General features: G+C 41.7%; 1 protein-coding gene and 1 non-coding gene across 2 annotated transcripts in view; both read left to right on the top strand.

Moving 5' to 3' along the window:
• Positions 1-21622, top strand: part of LOC124805298 (forkhead box protein K1-like) — a 255255-nt gene that overhangs the window by 124753 nt on the left and 108880 nt on the right. The window lies entirely within an intron of this gene.
• On the top strand, positions 17867-17941 carry Trnas-cga. Its single transcript has one exon. It is a non-coding gene; the product is annotated as a tRNA-Ser (tRNA).

Here is a 21622-nt window from a genome sequence, read left to right as displayed (position 1 = left end):
CTGCCGGAAAACCTCCGTGCGCGCTCGAATCTCTCTAATTTTACATTCGTAATCTCCTCGGGAGGTATAAGTAGGGGGAAGCAATATATTCGATACCTCATCCAGAAACGCACCCTCTCGAAACCTGGACAGCAAGCTACACCGCGGTGCAGAGCGCCTCTCTTGCAGAGTCTGCCACTTGAGTTTGCTAAACATCTCCGTAACGCTATCACGCTTACCAAATAATCCTGTGACGAAATGCGCCGCTCTTCTTTGGATCTTCTCTGTCTCGTCTGTCAACCCGACCTGGTACGGATCCCACACTGATGAGCAATACTCAAGTATAGGTCGAACGAGTGCTTTGCAAGCCACCTCCTTTGTTGATGGACTACATTTTCTAAGGGCTCTCCCAATAAATCTCAAACTGGCACCCGCCTTACCAACAATTTATTTCATATGACCATTCCGCTTGAAATCGTTCCGCACGCATACTCCCAGATATTTTACAGAAGTAACTGCCACCAGTGTTTGTTCCACTATCATATAATCATACAATAAATGATCTTAAATTACAGCACACTGCAAACATGTGTTTTTTGTTGTATCAGTTGGGGCAAACAAAACAGGCCCGGACGAGTGGATATAATAAGACGTGAATGTATGCATATAACCCCTACAGTTATTTCCAACAGAATGGAGCAGCTCATACAGCCGGCCAACCTTGGAGCACATGTACACAGTCTTCACGCCTGACAGAATTGTTCGCAGAGGTCAGTCTCGTCGCAGTCTAGTTGACCACTCATGTCACCTGTTCTGTCAGTGTCTGATTACTTTGTGTGGGGAGCGCCAAGTTTAAGATGTATTGGCTCTGAGCACCATGGGACTTAACTTCTGAGGTCATCAGTCCCCTAGAACTTAGAACTACTTAAACCTGACTAACCTAAGGACATCACACACATCCATGCCCGAGGCAGGATTCGAACCTGCGACCGTAGCGGTCACGCTGTTCCAGACTGAAGCGCCTAGAACCGCTCGGCCACACCGGCCGGCTCTAAGATGTATTGCAACAACACTCATATAAGTGTTCAAGAACTGCAGCAGAACATTTCGGATGAGACTGCATCAATTCCAGCAGTCCAGCTTCGATCCGCCTTCAACAGCTTGCTGACCGGGGCCAAAAGTACCAGTCCGCAGCTCCTGGTCTAGTGGAGTGGCTAGCTTTGCTGCGTCTGGATCACGGGGTCCCGGGTTTGGTTCTGGGCCGGGTTGGGGATTTTCTCTCCCCGGGGTCTGTGCGTTTGTGTTATGCTCATCATTTCATCATCATCATCATTATTCGTGACAATGGCTAGATTGGACTGTGTACAAAATTGGACTGCGAGAAAAAAAGTGGGACTTTGTACGAGCGCAGTTGAGCGCCCCAAAAGTGCCAAGGTAGTCACTTTCAACATCTGCTATAGTCAGGTTAGTATTGTATTTCCTTTCCTCTGCTGTGCTTCTTTGTAGTGTGGAACTCTGTTCTTCGGGTCACTTTTATTTTCCTACCCTGTAGTACCCGTGTCCGATTCCCGGCTGGGTCAGAGATTTTCTCCGCTCAGGGACTGGGTCTTATGTTGTCCTTATCATCATCATTTCATCTCCATCGACACGCAAATCGCAGAAGGAAGAAGTGACGTCAACCCGAAAGAATTGCACCAGGCGAACGGTCTACCCGAAGGGAGGTCCTAGCCGTACGGCATTCCCATTACCCTGTAGTACTAGTTTCAGTAAGACTCCATAACTGCGGCTTTCAGTGGAACATGCAATTCTCGTTTGTATGTAAATACCCATTTACGAGTTGACAGATTTAGAAACGGATTTCGTCCGCTGAGCTGCGCGAGCGAGCAAGCTCAGGCCTACCCTCGTGACGAACGCGCCTCGTCGTTTCTCGTGGGTGGGCCTCGCATTTAGATGCGTGAAAAACTGGCTCTTGTGTGAAATAGAGCGCACAATGTCTAAACTGTATTTGTCCAATGGTTTTTTGACGAGAGTACTTATGTATTTACAACAAACTTTCTCTTCTTCTTCTTCTTCTTCCGTCTTCGATTTTACACAGAGTACGCGAAGGAACTTGCCCCACTTCTTGCAGCGGTGTGCCGTAGGTCTCTAGAAGAGCGTAGCGTTCCAAAGGATTGGAAAAGGGCACAGGTCATCCCCGTTTTCAAGAAGGGACGTCGAACAGATGTGCAGAACTATAGACCTATATCTCTAATGTCTATCAGTTGTAGAATTTTGGAACACGTATTATGTTCGAGTATAATGACTTTTCTGGAGACTAGAAATCTACTCTGTAGGAATCAGCATGGGTTTCGAAAAAGACGTCCACGAGACTCAGAGGGCCATAGACACGGGTTCACAGGTAGATGCCGTGTTTCTTGACTTCCGCAAGGCGTTCGATACAGTTCCCCACAGTCGTTTAATGAACAAAGTAAGAGCATATGGACTATCAGACCAATTGTGTGATTAGATTGAAGAGTTCCTAGATAGCAGAACGCAGCATGTCATTCTCAATGGAGAGAAGTCTTCCGAAGTAAGAGTGATTTCAGGTGTGCCGCAGGGGAGTGTCGTAGGACCGTTGCTATTCACAATATACATAAATGACCTTGTGGATGACATCGGAAGTTCGCTGAGGCTTTTTGCGGATGATGCTGTGGTATGGAAAATTGTACTGAAATGCAGGAGGATCTGCAGCGAATTGACGCATGGTGCAGGGAATGGCAATTGAATCTCATTGTAGACAAGTGTAATGTGCTGCGAATACATAGAAAGAAAGATCCCTTATGATTTAGCTACAATATAGCAGGTCAGCAACTGGAAGCAGTTAATTCCATAAATTATGTGGGAGTAGGCATTAGGAGTGATTTAAAGTGAAATGATCGTATGAAGTTGATCGTCGGTAAAACAGATGCCAGACTGAGATTCATTGGAAGAATCCTAAGGAAATGCAGTCGGAAAACAAAGGAAGAAGGTTACAGTACACTTGTTCGCCCACTGCTTGAATACTGCTCAGCAGTGTGGGATCCGTACCAGATAGGGTTGATAGAAGAGAGAGAGAGAGAGAGAGAAGATCCAACGGAGAGCAGCGGGCTTCGCTACTGGATCATTTAGCAATCGCGAAAGCGTTACGGAGATGATAGATAAACTCCAGTAGAAGACTCTGAAGGAGAGACGCTCAGTAGCTCGGTACGGGCTTTTGTTGAAGTTTCGAGAACATACCTTCACCGAGGAGTCAAGCAGTATATTGCTCCCTCCTATGTATATCTCGCGAAGAGACCATGAGGATAAAATCAGAGAGATTAGTGCCCACACAGAGGCATACCGACAATCCTTCTTTCCACGAACAATACGAGACTGGAATAGAAGGGAGAACCGCTTGCGGAGTATGGATGTAGATGTAGATGCATTAGGCTTTCCCTCAGCCTGTTGCAACTACACCTGGTCCTTCCATCGTTTTGCAGGTCTTCCAATCCATCCTTTACCTTGCGGAATATGTCGCCAAAAATATAGTGGTAATCTTGATTTGTCCTTTCGCAACCGATGGGATATCCATTTTTGTCGGTTTTCGTTAGCCTTACTGTTTATAACGAAAATATTTCATTCCTTCCTGATATGTGTATTTCTTTTATTGTCTAGCTTGGCATATCCTGCTGTGTACCTGAGGAATTTCGTTTCATTGGCTTGTAATCTTGTTTTATCTTGCTTTTTCGTTACCCAAGATTCACTTCCATCTAGCACTGTTGGTACTGACATAAGTTTATAAAATTTTAGATATGTTTCCGTTCTTACTTTACGTTGGAGGACTCTTCTGATAGTGCCATTTAAGTAGTTAAATTTCTCAATTTTGTCTTTTTGATCTAGGTCTCCCCTGTACGACATCATGGTTCCTAGAAATTTGTATCCATCTACTTGCTCTATAATCTTGTTGTCTATAATTATTTTTGTTTGGTATAGTTTGTAGGCAGCTCTCTGCGGTCCATCTTCATTATTCGAAATTAACACTTGGTCATCTGCGAATAACAAAGTCGTAACGTAATCTTTTTTGTTGAAGTTATATGTATAGTTCTTCAGTTTCATTCTCCACTGCCTTATAATGTCGTCAATGTATATATTAAAAAGCAATGGAGAGAGGCTGCAAACTTGTCGAACTCTTAAATTAATAACTTCATTATCCCTAATTATTTGGATTCTTGTATTAGCATACATCTATTGAACAACCTGTACAATGTGTATTGGTATACCACTCCTTATTAAAATTTCCCACAATAGCTGTCTATTTACTTTATCAAAAGCCTTTACATAATCGACGAAAAGGATGTTTGTTTCTTTATTGAGTTCCTTACGTTTTTCTATAATTTGCTGTATCATAAATATGTTGTCTGTACGGCCTCTCCCCTTTCTGAATCCATTTTGTTCTTCTGATAGCAGGCACTCCTTTATGGGTTTTAGTCTTTGGATTATTATTCTAGCATATATACGCTGTATTTAATAGTGACATGCCTCTATAATTTTCGGGTTTTGATCTGTCTCCTTTTTTAAATATTGGTTTTATAAGTGATATCTTCCATTCTTTTGGTATTTACTTTGTTATCCAGCAAAGATTCAAAAATCTGACGAAACTTTTTTTAAAATGCTACTGAAGAATAGTTTATGTACTGCCTTTCGGTTCTTTGTATATCTGAGAGCATGTTCTAATTCTTGGAATTCACTATGATCTGGATTTGTTTCAATATCTTCATCGTTTTCCGTGTTCATTTCATCAGTCCTCATTTCCTTGCAATAATGCAGCCAGTCCTTGTTTTTTATTACATTGATATCTGCCACATCCTTTTCGCTGTTATTCAAGTGTCTTACCATTTTATATGCAATTGTTTGTCTCTCATGGACATCGTTCTCGATCCTGGCAACAAAGTTATCCCAGTCGTTTTGATGGAGCGTCCTGCTTAGTTTTTTCACTTCTGCTGTCTGCTTCTTGTATGCTTCATTATTCTTCTGAGTTGGGTGTTGTAGATATTTTTATATAGTTTTCTTTTTATTTCTACAGCCTCCTCAGTTTCTTTTGTCCAAATCCTATGGCCTTTTTTCTTCTTCCTGTGTTTCGTTTTACACAAAGCTTCACTGGCTGTAGTTCTTAATATATTCTTAATTTGTTCCCACTCATTTTCAGTACTCTGATTCTGAAACTGTGCCCATATTGTGTCTAAGCGTCTTTGATAAAGATTCTTGATTGACTCCTGTTCTAGTAATTATACTTTATATACCTCCCTTGGTTGTTCTGGGGATTTTTTACGTATTTTATGCCATCTCTGCTTTAGGGAAACTTTTGCTTGTAGCAGGAAGTGGTCTGTGTTAATGTCGTACCCTCTATATACACGGACAGAACAGCTGTGTTTTTGGTTTGCTACGAAGTAGTCGATTATGGTTCTAAATCCTCTGGCGGACAATGTGTATTTGTGTATGTCTTTGTGTTTAAAGAAAGAGTTTAATATTCTGAAGTTGCTGAAAGTTGCAAAATCTCTTGACATGGTTCCATTACTTTCAACAAACTTTAAGCATAATTTCATACACTTTCCAAACTTTTGTCTCTTACATACTTAAAGGCCAACATTTAACACATTAACTAATCTGAAAGGTAATCAGACCTTTGAACATGACTGACACAAAGAAGTTCGATTCTTTAAAGAATCTCAGGCTTACTGATACCTAAGTATTCCCAAACGCCATGTTTCGTAATTTATCTTAGAATTAACATATTATATTCAATAGTAACCTCAAATAACAAAAAGTGATCGCAATACGCACCAAATCAGATAGCTGAATCAATCAATACGCCATTCGCTCCTTTCACTCATGTACGACGATGCCCGAACTTGCACGAATACGCCCGATCGTCCGCGCCTGACCTCTGGTGGCTCGCTCACAATGAGACCTACACGTAACAACGTACTCCGTGGCAATATTCGGCCGAAATCCAGCTACCGGATATCCGATTATCCGGCTTGTAGAATGGCTGGGCATCCACTGTCCGGTACCAGTCTAACAGTTATCCGTTTAATCTCCAACAATTATACTGCCACTCAGAAAGATACAGAGGTTGAACAAAACGTGGAAACACCAGAAACACAACATATTACGATACCTAGTGAAGTGTTGGAATTCAAAATAGTTCCAGTCATCTTGGAATTGATAAATACAGGTCCTGTATGGTATTCAAGGGAATTTTATACCATTCTTTTTGCACAATAGTGACAGGTTCCGATAACGACGACGCAGGTGGATATCGATCACGTCCGCTCCTCTCCAAAACAGACCACAGAGTATCGATAGTATTTAGACTTGCTGATTATGGTGGCCAGGATAGATGCAGCAATTGACCCGCCAGGTTAGCCGAGAGCGCTAATGCGCTGCTTCCTGTACTCGGGTAGGCGCGCCGGCCCCGGATCGAATCCGCCCAGCGGATTATCGTCGTCGGTCGGTGTGCCGGCCAGCCTGGATGTGGTTTTTAGGCGGTTTTCCACATCCCACTAGGTGAATACCGGGCTGGACCCCACGTTCCACCTCAGTTACATGCACGCAGACATCTGAACACGCTCGCACTATTCCATTAATTACACTTGATGCAGACAGCAGGGGTACACTAATTCCGACCCGGGGGGTACGGGGTGGTGGCAGGAAGGGCATCCGGCCATCCCTTTCCACTAACCTTGCCAAATCCGTGTGAAAGAAAGAAAGAAAGAATAGATGCAACAATTCGTCTTCGTGCTCACAAAACGAGTTGCGCATGATGCGAGTTGTGTGAACAAGGGATTAATCGTGCTGGAACGCCATTGGGGAACGAACCTTGGCAGTAATGCGATCTTGTAGAGTAATTATAAGCCGATATGATGTGGCTGACCAAATCATCACCCAACTCCCGAACTGTTTAACTTCTGGGATGTAAACTCGGCCAGAAGATCGAATCAGTGTGAAGCGAGACTAATCCGACCAAATTACTTTCTTTCTTTGGTCCATAGTGCAGGTTTTATGCTTCGGCACCACGTCCCCGCATTATGGGCGTTTGAGTAACTGACAACTGGTTTTGGAATTTCAGCTCGCTGTGCAATTTCCTGCTTATGGTGCTTTGGTGCCTATAAGTTAGCGAGTGCGCGTTTCATTTCTGCAATGACTTTTGCATCTGTCGTCCTCTTATTTTTCGTCACAATCTTCTTCGGTTACCGTCTGTCATGATCACTCCACTCTCAGGCATTTGTCCACATTGTGAATTAGTGGATGATGTTTTTTCTTTCCCTGTGTGCGGTATGAATCTTCGACCTGGTGTCTCTTGAAACACCAAGCACATCGGCCACCTTGGTTAAGGAAGCAGCCCCAATACGAGCACCAATAATTTGCCTTCGTTCAAATTCACTTTGCTCCGACATAATGCACTCGCAACTACACAGAACATATTTCTGACCACGACCATGGGCGGTGGTAAGGGAGGGGGGGCTATGGGGGTTATAGCCCCCCCCCCCTTCATGGTATCATATTACACTGGATAAAGTGACTTCAGAAATCAGCGAATATATTACTCCAACAGATTCAATCTGTTGACTATCTTGACCGACTTCTAGAATCGCCTCTGACCACGACTGACACTTGCAACGTGCTGAGGCCAATGCACAGCTTGCGTTCGTGATCAAATACCACAGCGCAAAATGGTTCAAATGGCTCTGAGCACTATGCGACTTAACTTCTGAGGTCATCAGTCGCCTAGAACTTAGAACTAATTAAACCTGACTAACTTCTAAGGACATCACACACATCCATGCCCGAGGCAGGATTCGAACCTGCGACCGTAGCGGTCGTTCGGCTCCAGACTGTAGAGCATAGAACCGCACGGCCACTCCGGCCGGCACCACAGCGCAACCAGCAGGATTGATAGCATCTTCGTTTGTGTTCAGGCATGCATTTGTTTCCAATCTCTGTACTTCGCAGTCACATAATGAACTGTAAACAAGGTGCATTTGCGGTAAAAATAATTGACGGTTCTTAGCAACAGTCAACAATGACTTATATTGGATAATAATGTAAACCGCGAAACTAGTATTTAAAAAAAAAAGTGAGTTGTCATCATTGTAAACAGAAATCAATAAAGAGGAGCTGTGTAACATTATTGGCTGTGAGATAACACTTTTCTTGCTGTTTTATAACCTCTTTTCGAAACAGTGTTAATTCCATTCAATTATCTCCCAAATCCTTTGCCACCTCTGACGGAACTTAGCAAACTTCAAAAGATGTTATTTATTCTCTTTGAACTTCAATACCTATTTCAAGTTTCTTCTTCGTTTCTTCTGCTGCTTACTCAATGTACAGATTGCGTAACATGGGGTCCAGGCTACGATCGTGTCTCGCTCCCTTCTCCAGAGGGCGTACCTACAGGGTGGCAATATAGGTCCCTGCCATGGGCGCAAAAACTGGCAAAAAATCGGAGATCGAAGGACGGTTTAACAAGTTGGGATTAAGAGATGTTAATGCAAACATCAAAATATAGTTTCCGAAAACTACTTGTGGTCAAGTGTGGGTGAAAGCGGAATTTAAAATTTAGTTTCCTTGTCGGTAGAATAAGACACAGCTGCTAAACTTGACGTCAATCACATAATGAGCTAGTTTGCTTCACTGAAACCAAAGGAAACTAAAACTAAAATTATATAAACACAATTTCTGGATGGGAGCGTCTTCTGTGTCCTCGATGGTTCAGATGGCTAGAGCGTCTGCCATGTAAGCAGGACATCCAGGGTTCGAGTCCCGGTCGGGGCAAACATTTCCAACTGTCCCCGTTGATATTTATCAAGGCCTGTAAGCAGCTAATGGTCTGGATTTCATTGTAATTTCATTTATGCAGGGTGGCGCTCCATCCCATATTGCTAAACGCGTGAAAGATTTGTTGCATCGTTTGGTGAGGACTGTGCGCTGGGCCGCCACTTTCGCCATGCTTGGCCTCGCAGGTCCCCAGACGGGTTGTGAGTCGCAAGCCTACTGCGATCATCCGACTTCCTAGGGATGCTAAAAACATCCGACAGCAATTTCTCACCACACCTACTAATATTCTGTAGAGAGCTATTCACAACATTATCCTCGACGACAGCTATTGTTGATGGATGACAGTCGACAAGTTGACCATTTTTATAAAGAACATCGTCTTTGTTAAAAATCAGTTGTTACGCTAATATTGGCTTTGTATCATATGAAACGCCATCTGTCGAGCATTTTTAGCACTTTTTTGGTTTCAATAAAACCCCATGTCATTTCAAATATGTGTGTTAATTTTTACTTCCTTATCTACACAGGGTGTTTATAAATGAATATCGGGGTTTTAACGCTTTATAATATTTAGTACATTAAACTTACAGTTATAAATGATACGTCAAATGAACGAGCAACTCAAACAGTTGTGTTTGGCACCAGTGCGCATGCACAGCGCGCAATTGGTTCAACTTCACTGTACCCAAGCGTTGGATAAGCCGCAAGGGGCCCAATGACAGGGCTTGCTTGGCATGGCCTCCACGTTCACCCGATCTAACGCCATGCGGTTTTTTCCTTTGGGGCTTCATCGAGGATCGTGTGTACGTGCCTCTGCTACCAGCGTACCTCCCTGAATTAAGAAACCGGATTGAGCAACTGTTGCTACAAGCACTGAAGACACACTTATCAATGTTTGGGAAGAACTCGGCTATAGACTTGATGTGTGCCGTGTGACAATAGGTGCTCACATTGAACATTTATAAGGTTCTTCGTGTAACTGTTTGAGTTGCTCTTTCATTTGACATTTCATTTATAACCGTAAGTTTAATATAATAAATACTATAAAGCGTTAAAACCCCGATATTCATTTATAAACACCGTGTATTTTTCGGTGAAGTATTGAATTTTCAAATGTTAGCGGACTTTTGGTTCACCCTGTAGTTCATTTATGTTATATTTGTAAAAACGCTTCTTTTTTTTATAAAAAGTGCTTACAAACTTGTAAAATTTTCTAAATCTCCATACAAAAAAATTACAGAAAGATAATTTTGAACGAAAGGGGTGCTTTTGGGGGGGGGGGGGGGGGGGCGGGGAGGGGCAGAGTTGCCAGCGCCGCCACGGGTGCTCAAATGGTTCAAATGGCTCTGAGTACTGTGGGACTTAACATCTTAGGTCATCAGTCCCCTAGAACTTAGAGCTACTTAAACCTAACTAACCTAAGAACATCATACACATCCATGCCCGAGGCAGGATTCGAACCTGCGACCGTAGCAGCCGCGCGGTCTAGACTGAAGCGGCTAGAACCGCTCGGTGACAGCGGCCGGCGTCAAGGGTGCAGGAGGACATTGGTACACGTCTGTTTCTCCATTACTGCTTCTCTTTCATGATCTTCCACTGTTATAACTACATTTTACTTTTGTGCTACTTGATAGCCGTTTGTTCCATGTATTTTATCCCTGCTTTCTTTGAAATCTTTAAGAGAGCAGCCGAGTCTACATTGTCCAAATCGACAAATGCTGTACACATAGCATTTCTCTCTCCACATACGAAGGCTCCTTCCACGCAGGGCTTGAGAGTTATGTCTTAAAAAGCGTATCTGTTGAGTGTAGTGTAGCGTGTGGTGTGGTGCCATGTCTGTGAAGTATGTTGAGAGAAGCGAGGGCGTGAACAGCTGTACCAGAACATAGCATACCTCTCAGGGGTATGACGAACGGGCTGAAGACTTTCTTTTGCACCCAATTGATTACAATCAGCAGTGTAACACCCTCTCATTTTACGAGACACCGCGGAGAGGTCTGGAATTTAAAGTGAGCCACTGGTGCAAAGTCTGGTGATCGGTTCCTTTACGCTATCGCCAGTCCTACCTTTACCATGCAAACTGAATTTGTGAAAATTTCTTCCTTCATGAATATTGAAATAGCCTGCATACGAGTCGAGTGCCTCCGGATACGCCTAGCCTACATTTATAAATATTTTCAATGTTTTCCTTCCTGTAGTCGGTTCTGGGGTAATGTACTTTTTAAAAGTGGCTTATTTATGTGACATGGTTAATTGACATTTTATTAAAAGTCAAGGATATATAATACCCCTCTTTGCCTAGAGTGGTAGGCTTTCAGTTTAACTCTGCTGTTATCTGTGTCAATATGACCCGGAAAGCAGTTCGTTCTTCCACAACATTTTTCTTGAACGCTACTGCTCGAAACTTAAATTGGGTTTGATAATGAAGGCCTTCCCGTACTTCTTGGAATTTAAGATACACAACAATGCAGGTCCCTTACTACGTTCAGTTTACCAGAGCATTATCGCTATCAGTTTCATTTTGCCTACTGTCTGTTGCTGACTAACGTAATTTCTTGGGGCTATCATGACGAAACGATTTCTTTCTGACGAGCAGTTGGAAGAATAAGTAAAAGCAATTGAAAATGAGGAGAATATTTCGGAAGAATAAAATCACACCAGTAACGACACCATTCACCGAAGATCTGAACTAAATCATACTACAGACATTGGTGCGTCAGATGGCAAAGTGCAAGCTCTGTAGGTGGTTCATCAGAAGACAAAAATATGATGTGGAACTTCGGAGCTTTTTGCACAAACTGGAAGACATCCAGTGGAAACATTATAAAACTGATTCCTAGTCTGTAAGACATGCTGTATCCAGAGTGATACAAAAATCTTCTTTTCAGATTCGTATGAACGATAATTTTCGGAGTATTGTTGTGGTTTATATGACAATGAGAAGCTTACGGTGACAGCTGGAAGAAATAAGATCAAGTTACACTTGAAGTCTATACTGGTTTTATATTCCTGGTTGGTGTGTGTAAATAGTGGGGTGAATCAACAAAGAGTCGTGGAAACCAGAAACAAGTAGAGCCATTTTCCTGCGCTAATGCCTCAGAAACTATTTGTTGTCTATCACGTGTGTTACGCTTCGATAACAATTCAGATCGAAGAGCAAATGACAATTTATCACTTAACAAAACAATAGTTCTGGTTGTCAGTTTATTTTCCCAGTGTGGTAAGAGTTACGTTTAGCCCTCCTCCTTTTGTGAATTTTTTGTTAATTCACGGCATATTTACATATATGGAAATACTTTCGAAACTATGTAATCCTGTCACAAATGTAAACGCAGATTAGGAAATAGAACCTAAATTTATAATAATTTTTGGTAATGGTTGAGTATTACGCCCTTAACCCTCCGTTGCTCGCGCGGATGACACTCGTCAACCACATGACTTTCCCCTTCAGTTTTGTCTGTCAGGGCTGGATTCAGTTCGCGCCATTTTCAGTACCTTTCTGTTAACTCTCCGGCTGTTAGCTCCAATCATTGTTGTCTTTCAGTTACGAAAGATACATTGTTTATGAAACATTATTATAGTCTGGAGGACACTTGTCATCCGTGAGAGCTCTGCTGAAACAATCTGAAACAGTGGAGGTCTATTTTACTTTAGTGCTTTCCTAGATTCAGTTGATTTCTCATGTGCGTAAATTTAGACGTTCTGAAACTGATTGCAGTTACCTTCCATGTTACCTATTATTCTCCTTATTTTTAAATTGTGGAAGAAGTGTCAAAGGCAATAAACCTCGGACAGAGTTTAGTAGAGACCCTTTTAGTAGAGACCCTAATGTATGGCTTGAATGGTTCAATGAGCTGAGTGATGAAGATGCTCAGTGATAGCGCTGACTCAGAGACTGAGGATTCTGTTCATGAAAGCGGTCATGAGTCAGGAACAGAACAATAAGTACCAGAGTATGATGAATATGAGTCTCAGGAAGAAGTAACTCAAAATATCCCACCATTGTTAGAAGCAGATCTTGTAATATTATTACGCATTTGCCTGGACCAAAAAATCAAGCTCGTATAAAGAAGACAAAAATAGAAATTCTGAATTTGTTCTTGGATGAAAACATAATAAGCATTATCGCAACACACACTAATAAATACATCAATTAAGTTCGTGGTAACTTCTCTAGGGAAAGGGACACTAAAGAAACAGACGCGTTAGGGATCAGAGCTTTCATTGGTATATCTATGTGGATCTTTGAGATGTTCTAGGAATAGTATATCGAAATTGTGGGATAACTCAAAGGGAAAAGGACTGATTCGTTATTTATGCATAAGTGAAAACCGATTCAGGTTTCTGTTGAGATGTCTGAGGTTTGATAATATCCGTGGTAAAGGTGTTCGCAGAGAGATTGATAAGTTGGCTGCTATCAGAGAGGTACTTGAACTATTCACGAACAGTTGCCAAAAATATATTTCACCTAGTGAATATCTTACTGTTGACGAACAGCTTTTGGCATTTCGAGAAAACTGCCCGTTCAGGCAATATATTCCTAGCAAACCAGCAAAGTATGGGTTAAAAGTGTTTGCTTTGGTTGATGCAAAACCAGCTTACACTTTGAATTCAGAACCGTACGTCGGTAAGCAACAAGAGGGACCACGTAATGCGGGTAATTCAGCTGAAGATATTGTTCTTCGGATGGTCAAACTGTTTCAAACCTTAGAATATATTATACTGCGTACAAATATTAAATGTATTATATTTATATTTAATAAATAATCATAAAACCAGTCATAAAAACCGTTCAAAGTGTACAAATAGACCGCTTGCTTTGTGGATGACACCAGTCATCCGCGCGAGTAACGCAGGGTTAACAGTCTGTATTTCTGTCATTGTCAGAATAACAATGCGATTGTTACAGCGCTGTGTCACAGATCTGAGAACACAGAAAGAAGGTGCAGTAGTTAAGTCTGTTACAAGTGCAAGGCCGATGAATCAACTTAACGTCATATTTCAGAATAAGTTTATGAAGAACAGTGTTGTGTAGCACTCGATGCGTAAATAACAAACGCTGGAACTTGTATTGTTCCACTTCTTTGTTCACAATTCACCACCTTGTCCCGGGTTATCAAGAAATGATGCGGACCAGGAACCAGAGAGGTAAAGAGGTACCGAACGAATAATTTTTTAAACATTATCGTCTTCTACAAAACAATATGTGTAGCAGTACAATGCGCAGTTGTATCAATTGTTTCAAAACAGCGAATAAATTTTATTTCTGTTTGTCCGCGCTCGCGCAAATTGTTGTCAGTTTATTTTTCCCATTGTGGTAAAAGTTATGTTTAGTCCTCCTCCCTTCGTCTATTTTTTATTGTTAATTCACGGCATATTTACATATGTACACTTAAATATTTCGGAGATTTGTTGTTTAATTCTGCATTATGTAACTCGCACAAATCTAAGGGCTGTCAATTCAAATAAATACTTAGGGATTACAATTACGAACAGCTTAAATGACAACGATCACATAAATAACGTTGTGGGGAAAGTGAAGCAAAGACCTTGTTATTGGCACAAGATGCAACCGGTCTACTACACTACGCTTGTTCGTCCTCTTCTGTGTGGTGTGGATCCATATCAGATAGGACTGACAGAGGACATCGAAAAAGTTCAAAGGATGATAGCTCGTTTTGTGTTACGGTATCGCGAGATAGGGAGAGAGTAGGACGAATATGATATCGCGAGTTGGGGTAGCCCTCAGTAAAACAAGGCGTTTCTCGTTGCGGTATCACGAAATTTCAGTCACCAGCTTCCTCATCCAAATGCGAAAATATTTGATTGGTGCCCACCTACATATGGAGAAATGATCATCGTATTAAAATAAGAGAAATCAGAGGTTACACGGAAAGATTTAAGGGTGCGTTTTTCTCGCGCGCTTTCCAAGAGTGGAACGGTAGAGAAAGACCTTGAAGGTGATAAAATGAACCCTCTGCCACGCACTTAATTGTGAATTTGCAGAATAGACATGTAAATGTACCTTGTAATTTAAGTTATTTATTAAAAAAAAGTTAAATATGGAGCATCTCTTTGTGACGACAGATTGATTCTGAAATTAGAAATGGCGAGCCAATGACAAAACACGTCTTCATAGTGACATCTGTCGCATATGGACGATGAATCCCCGCCGGCCGGGGCGGCCGAGCGGTTCTAGGCAGTCTGGAACTGCGCGACCCTACGGTCGCAGGTTCGAATCCTGCCTCGGGCATGGATGTGTGTGATGTCCTTAGGTTAGTTAGGTTTAAGTAGTTGTAAGTTCTAGGGGACTGATGACCTCAGAAGTTAAGTCCCATAGTGCTCAGAGCCATTTGAACAGTCCCCAAACACGATCGTAGACCTCGTGATACGCTTCAGATCAATTTGTTACCAAAAGCGTTATTCCATATTTAAAGTAGTTCGTTTGGTCAACTCAAAGCAAAATGGTCGCCCGCTGTCCTAACCTGAATCTCGAAAAATGGGCTTTTCATCAGTCAAGATTGCCTGTGGAAAGAGGGGAGGGGGAGAGGGGCAGCAGCATCTCAGGCCTATGTAGAAGACAGAGGGGGGGGGGGGGGGGGGGGGGGGCACTGTCAGGCTCGATCACCGAGCGTAAACTGCATTTCCAGCTTTATAAAAGTAATGTTATGTCCTATGTTCATGTTAAATAGAGCAATAAACAGCCCCCCATAACATTAGTCAGTACCTAGGAAGAGTAAGCACTACACAGTTCACAATTAATCATATTTTGAAATGTTTAGAAAGTAAAACATATACGGCCCATTTTATGTCCTAATAATAACGGCAATAGGCGTTTTAGCAGTGGTACGACCCACCGTTGATAAAAATGTTTTCCATTAAATGAATCCAGGTTATGATTTTTTAATCGTGATACTTTCGACACAGTGTTTACATGTCATTCTATCGTCAAAGTCGGAGAAGTACAAAAAAAAGTAATTCCCTGTGGCAGCACGTTGTGAACAGATACAAACATCAAACTTTCACAAATGGTTCAAATGGCTCTAAGCACTATGCGACTTAACATCTGAGGTCATCAGTCCTCTAGACTTAGTACTACTTAAATTTAACTAACCGAAGGACATCACAAAGATCCACGCCCGAGGCAGGATTCGAACCTGCGACCGTAGCAGCAGCGCGGTTCCGGGCTGAAGCGCCTAGAACTGCTCAAACTTTCACAGGTGCAGTTTGTTCATCATGTGCCATAAAAGCTCTTCTGATGCTCAAACAATCTGTCAAATTTGTCCGTTTACGCCTGCATTTGTCAAACGAAAGAGAATAGCGCGCTTCGAAGGTGACAGATTGTACTAAGGCAACGGATATTGCCACTCGAGTGACAATAGGGTCACATGGATATATTTCCACCCAGTGCCCGTCCTCGGCCACGGAGTCGGGTTCATTGCTTTTAATAGTTCAGAAATAATCCATGAGAAAAAAACTAAACTGTTCTGTATATTCAAACACTTGGTATTACGCAGACTGTTTTTATGTGCTTAAGACAAGGTAATTATAAAATTATGAAAATGTGATGTGTAAACGGCAACGGCACGAATTTAGAGATTTCTTCCGACTTCAGCCGATCAGAACCAGGTTAGTAGGCTATTTACAAAATATACAGATCGTTTCCTTATACTGATCACAACTTTACGGATTCCATTCTTTGGCCTGCTGACACTGGTCTGAGGCAAGAGGTCTACTATTACTGTAGGATATAAGGTATGTGAGAAGGGATCCAAAGCCGGAACTTCCTGCATGACTTAGTAACTTCTTGCGTATTATACGTATTGTTAAAGTGTTTAGCTTTGCCTAATTTTGTAAAAAAGGATCACGGGATGTGCCTTGCACATTTGCTGCGGAAATTGCACCTGTGTACATACATAGCCAATTACGTGTAAGTGTGCAGATCATTCACAATTGATTTTACATTTTGTAATAGGGTCAATTCGTATGATAGATTTTTATTCTTTTAAATATAGTGTAAAAACTAGTACCGTAAAATGTTGTTAATTGAAACAGCGGGGTAACTTGAAACGATTTACAGTTATGATGGCATCATGGTGTGCGTAATGTAATTGTTGGTTTTGCGTATAGTCCTGAACAGCCATAGAATGATCAGTAATATTAGCAATAAAATATTAGCAGTAAATTGAAGTAAATGAAAAAAATACTATCCTCTAAATATCTTTTATGTTGTTGAACAATAATGCGTCTCATTTCTGTATATTATTTCCCTTGTGCTTATCAATCGACATTAATTAGGTGAAAAGATTTTCGTTGAGTATAACTATAATCTTGCAGTAATAGTATATCTCTTGCCTCAGGTCAGTGTCAGCAGGTAGAAGGTGTGAAATTCCTAAATTCGTGACCAGTATAAGGAAACCATAACGATAGTTTTAAATGCCCTGCCATCTGGTCTGATCGGTATATGCCGGAAAGAATCTCTATAAATTCATGCCGTTGCCGTTTACAAGTTTTCTATTAAAAGTGATTGCGAGAAACAAAGCGAAACATCACATTTTTCATAATGTTATAATTATCTTTTTTTAAGCGATTTTCTTTTTCGAACATAGCCTGTGTAATGCCGAGTGGTTTGCATGCACAAAACCATTAAGGTTCTCCATGATTATTTCTGAATTATTCCATACAGGATGTGCACAGAGTGGAAATATGGATGTGACGTTATTGCCATCGAGTGGCGATATCCACTGCCCTGTACGAATGTTGAATGTTTCGCCGCGCATTTTGACCGCGAAAGGAAGTTTTTTGCAGTATACCTCTTTGTATCGAGAGTTTGTACAATTGTGGTAGCAGGTTAAGGGATTAAATGTACAGAAAAAAACAGATCACGGGCCTTTACCATAATAGTATTGTTGTTGCCTCTTCCCTAGCCAAACATTACACAGGAAGACGTAAACAACAAAAGCAATGAAACTTCCTGGCAGATTAAAACTGTGTGCCGGGCAAGTGCTCTACCAACTGAGCTACCCAATCTGTGAGGATGGGGCGTGAGTCGTGCTTGGGTAGCTCAGTTGGTAGAGCACTTGCCCGCGAAAGGCAAAGGTCCCGAGTTCGAGTCTCGGCCCGGCACACAGTTTTAATCTGCCAGGAAGTTTCATATCAGCGCACACTCCGCTGCAGAGTGAAAATTTCATTCTAGAAACAAAAGCAGTATTCTAGGCATGACTTACAAATGGGACTGCAGCAGAATAATATTGCCTCAGTAGCCAGATATTTCAAATTTATTGATAATCGTTCGGAAACTGGAATATATTTTCGTATAACTGTATCGTCTTTTTCAATTCGAGGACGAAGTAATTTTAACAAGTTATACAATTTGACTAACCATTCGGAGAAAGTTGATGTAAATGGCTCTGAGCACTATGGGACTTAACTGCTGTGGTCATCAGTCCCCTAGAACTTAGAACTGCTTAAACCTAACTAACGTAAGGACATCACACACATCCATGCCCGAGGCAGGATTCGAACCGTAGCGGTCGCGCAGTTCCAGACTGTAGCGCCTAGAACCGCTCAGCCACTGCGGCCGGCTAAAGTTGATGTAATCATGAGGTTCTGAGTGTAACATTTTCTAAACTACATTTTTGTCACTATATTTATCTTTCAAATTTGCTTTGTCTGCATTGGTAGTCATACCCATTAGTGTCAAAACACTTCGTGACTCAGTGTGTGAGCTGCTTCATAGGCGATGTTAGTTTTGACAAACCTTATTTGTACGTCTGCGCACTTGTCTGGTAAACCCATGGAAAACAAACACCGAATTTGTCAAACAAATCTGATCCGTTTACGGGGGCCTTAAGAGACCTACTTCCTTCACATAGTGTTTTCCATGCATTCGTGTACACATTGTTATCGTAAATCGCATCGTAAGTAATAGTATAGTATATTGAAGGAGCTCTGCAATTACTTCAGCAATAGATTCTGACTAGTGTTCTACACGAAGACTGCTAACTGCATTAATTACTTCTACATTGCTTTATTTCGAAGGCTTTTCAGGGATACTTCTCTAGTCTTTTGATCTATGGAACATGTGGGACCCAGTGGCCTGTTACGAAGTAATAAAATGTTATGACTTACTCCGTGTGTTACCCTAATTACTTTAGCCGGCCGGTGTGGCGACCGGTTCTAGGCGCTTCAGTCTGGAACCGCGCGACCACTACGGTCGCAGGTTCGAATCCTGCCTCGGACATGAATGTGTGTAATGTCCTTAGGTTAGTTAGGTTTAAGTAGTTCTAAGTTCTAGGGGACTGATGACCTCAGATGTTAAGTCCCATAGTGCCCGGAGCCATTTGAACCCTAATTACTTAAGTTTCTGAGAAAATACCTTCACGGCGGTGAAAAAACCTGTAATATGCAATCACCAGAACGTACAACAGAAAACAGAAGCGTAGACCTACAACCTCTAAAACTGTCGGAAAAGCGCACCCGAGGTAGAACAGTGCAGTACTAAATGCAACGTTAGGCTGAAGGTCGCGATACCATCTATAGCTGTACTGTGTTCACCATAGGAATAAACCTGATGTAAACATTACGCCATGTATTCTTCCGCGTTTGTTTGACTCTCATTGGATTTCGTTTAAATGTAGCGGAAGTCAAGCTGTGTCCTGCACAGTCAAGTACTATCGTAAGGATACGTTTTATGCAATGTTAACACGCACGTAGACTGCGCGATAATGCGGGACAACAGCTTTACCGGCGCATTTAACTTTGGCAGCATTGGCTAGCCAGCGGTCTAGCTAACCTGCAATGACGTGAGCACTTGCAAAAAAAAAAAATGACTCTAAGCACTATGGGACTTAACATCTGAGGTCATCAGTCCCCTAGACTAGAACTACTTAAACCTAACTGACCTAAGAACATCACACACATCCATGCCCGAGTCAGGATTCGAACCTGCGACCTTAGCAGCAGCGCGGTTCCGGACTGAAGCGCCTAGAATCGCTCGGTCACAGCGGCCGTTTGAGCACTTGCAGTTCAGACGTAAAAAGAGAGGAGCAGGGAAACAATAGAGCTTCGAATGCCATTTAATTCTCAAGACAATGAAATAACCTCATCACTACCACACGCTCAGAAGGAAAGTATAAAATGCTCTCGTTCCCACCTAATATAGTATTCTAATTACAAATAAGAGTGAAAAAATTCCTAACATAAACACAGGGTAATTCTGAGCGAGCAATGTGTGGTTCAAAAGCATACTGCAGGTTTTTCACCATATTGTTGAATGTTGACGCCACTGACGGTCTTAATTACAATCAGTCGTCTGGCAATGTTTTAGCTCCTTCCTTACCCGGGACAGACAAATACATTTCAATTCTGCACTTGTCATATGCTACGCTGATAACGAATCGATCAACAACAGAATCGACAAAGCCACCCGGCGCCGCATTTTGTCCTCTTCTTTTATGACGTGCCGTTCTACATCGTCAGTGATATGTGAAAAAGCTGCGTCGGTTAGTTCCTGTACGTCTGGCAGATTACCAGGCTTGTTGTTTTCGCGACAAATCCTTTAACTTGCCTCAGTATATCAGTTCTGTTGGATTCATACTGTAATCGTAAAGTGGCAAATGTAAAAGTGCAGCATTTGTATGATGTGCTCGATGCTATGAAATCATTGTTTTTCATATTTCTGACACTTATCACTCTGTTTCGTGTGAGACAACATCTTTGGTATAAAACAATAGACATACCCCAAATACAGAGTATTTGGTTTTTTATTTTTGGCCTAAGAATTAAATTTGTATGTTTTCTTAACTTGATCAATCTTTAGTGACACTCTTTCTTAAGACTACTACGCTACTGACTCCGCCATATATCCGATGAGTGTTTCTGTTACAACTGTGTCAAATACATTTCCTCGGAAAACTTAAAAGCCGATTTTTTTCTGTAAATTTATGAAAAACATTAAGAGGAACCTATTTCTCGACACTTTTTAACGTTGTTCCACACACGTGTTTCAGTACGGAACAGGCAACAGCATCAGCCATTTTCGTATCGCGTATTAACAGCACGGCAATCGGAGCACAACACAGACTGTGACTGTACACCAGTTTTGAAATAAAAACTACACTGCTAAAGTGTGATTAAGAAAAACGTTGATGGCTGTTAACACATTGGAATATCTGAAAGTTTCATTTAACGTAAGTTAGTAATAAGATATCTAATACATAAATAGGACCTATTTCCAAGAGCGTAACAACATCACTGTACGTTTGCTACAGCTTTTGACCAGTCATCGCGTTTGTGTTTGTTTAACATCAAGGTTATTCTTATGATAAAATGTAAATGTCGTGTGACTAGGTCCTCCCGTCGGGTAGACCGTTCGCCGGGTGCAAGTCTTTCGATTTGACGCCACTTCGGCGACTTGCGCGTCGATGGGGATGAAAGGGAAAATCTCCGACCCAGCCGGAAATCGAACCCGGACCGTTAGGATTGACATTCTGTCGCAGTGACCACTTTTTTTTCGTTGTATTTGTTTATCTTTTCACTTAGTTTTTTTTTTTTTTTTATTACAGAGACCAGCCAGTTCTTTGACCGAACACGCTGAGCTACCGTGCCGGCATCACTCAACTACCTGGGGTGGACATTCTTATGATGAACAGAATCTAGTAAATACAGAGAGCGAATCCATCAAGTTTGTTTCCAAACATGATACACTGCGTCGACATTTGCGCTGCTGCACAGATATTTTCAGTGCTGAACAATGGGTTAAGAAATCAACCGAAATGCCTTGATTTTGTTTTTATCTTCAAACAAT

Source organism: Schistocerca piceifrons, chromosome 7 (assembly GCF_021461385.2).
Source record: "Schistocerca piceifrons isolate TAMUIC-IGC-003096 chromosome 7, iqSchPice1.1, whole genome shotgun sequence".
NCBI classification, from domain to species: domain Eukaryota; kingdom Metazoa; phylum Arthropoda; class Insecta; order Orthoptera; family Acrididae; genus Schistocerca; species Schistocerca piceifrons.
This window is presented reverse-complemented; position numbering and strand designations above follow the sequence as displayed.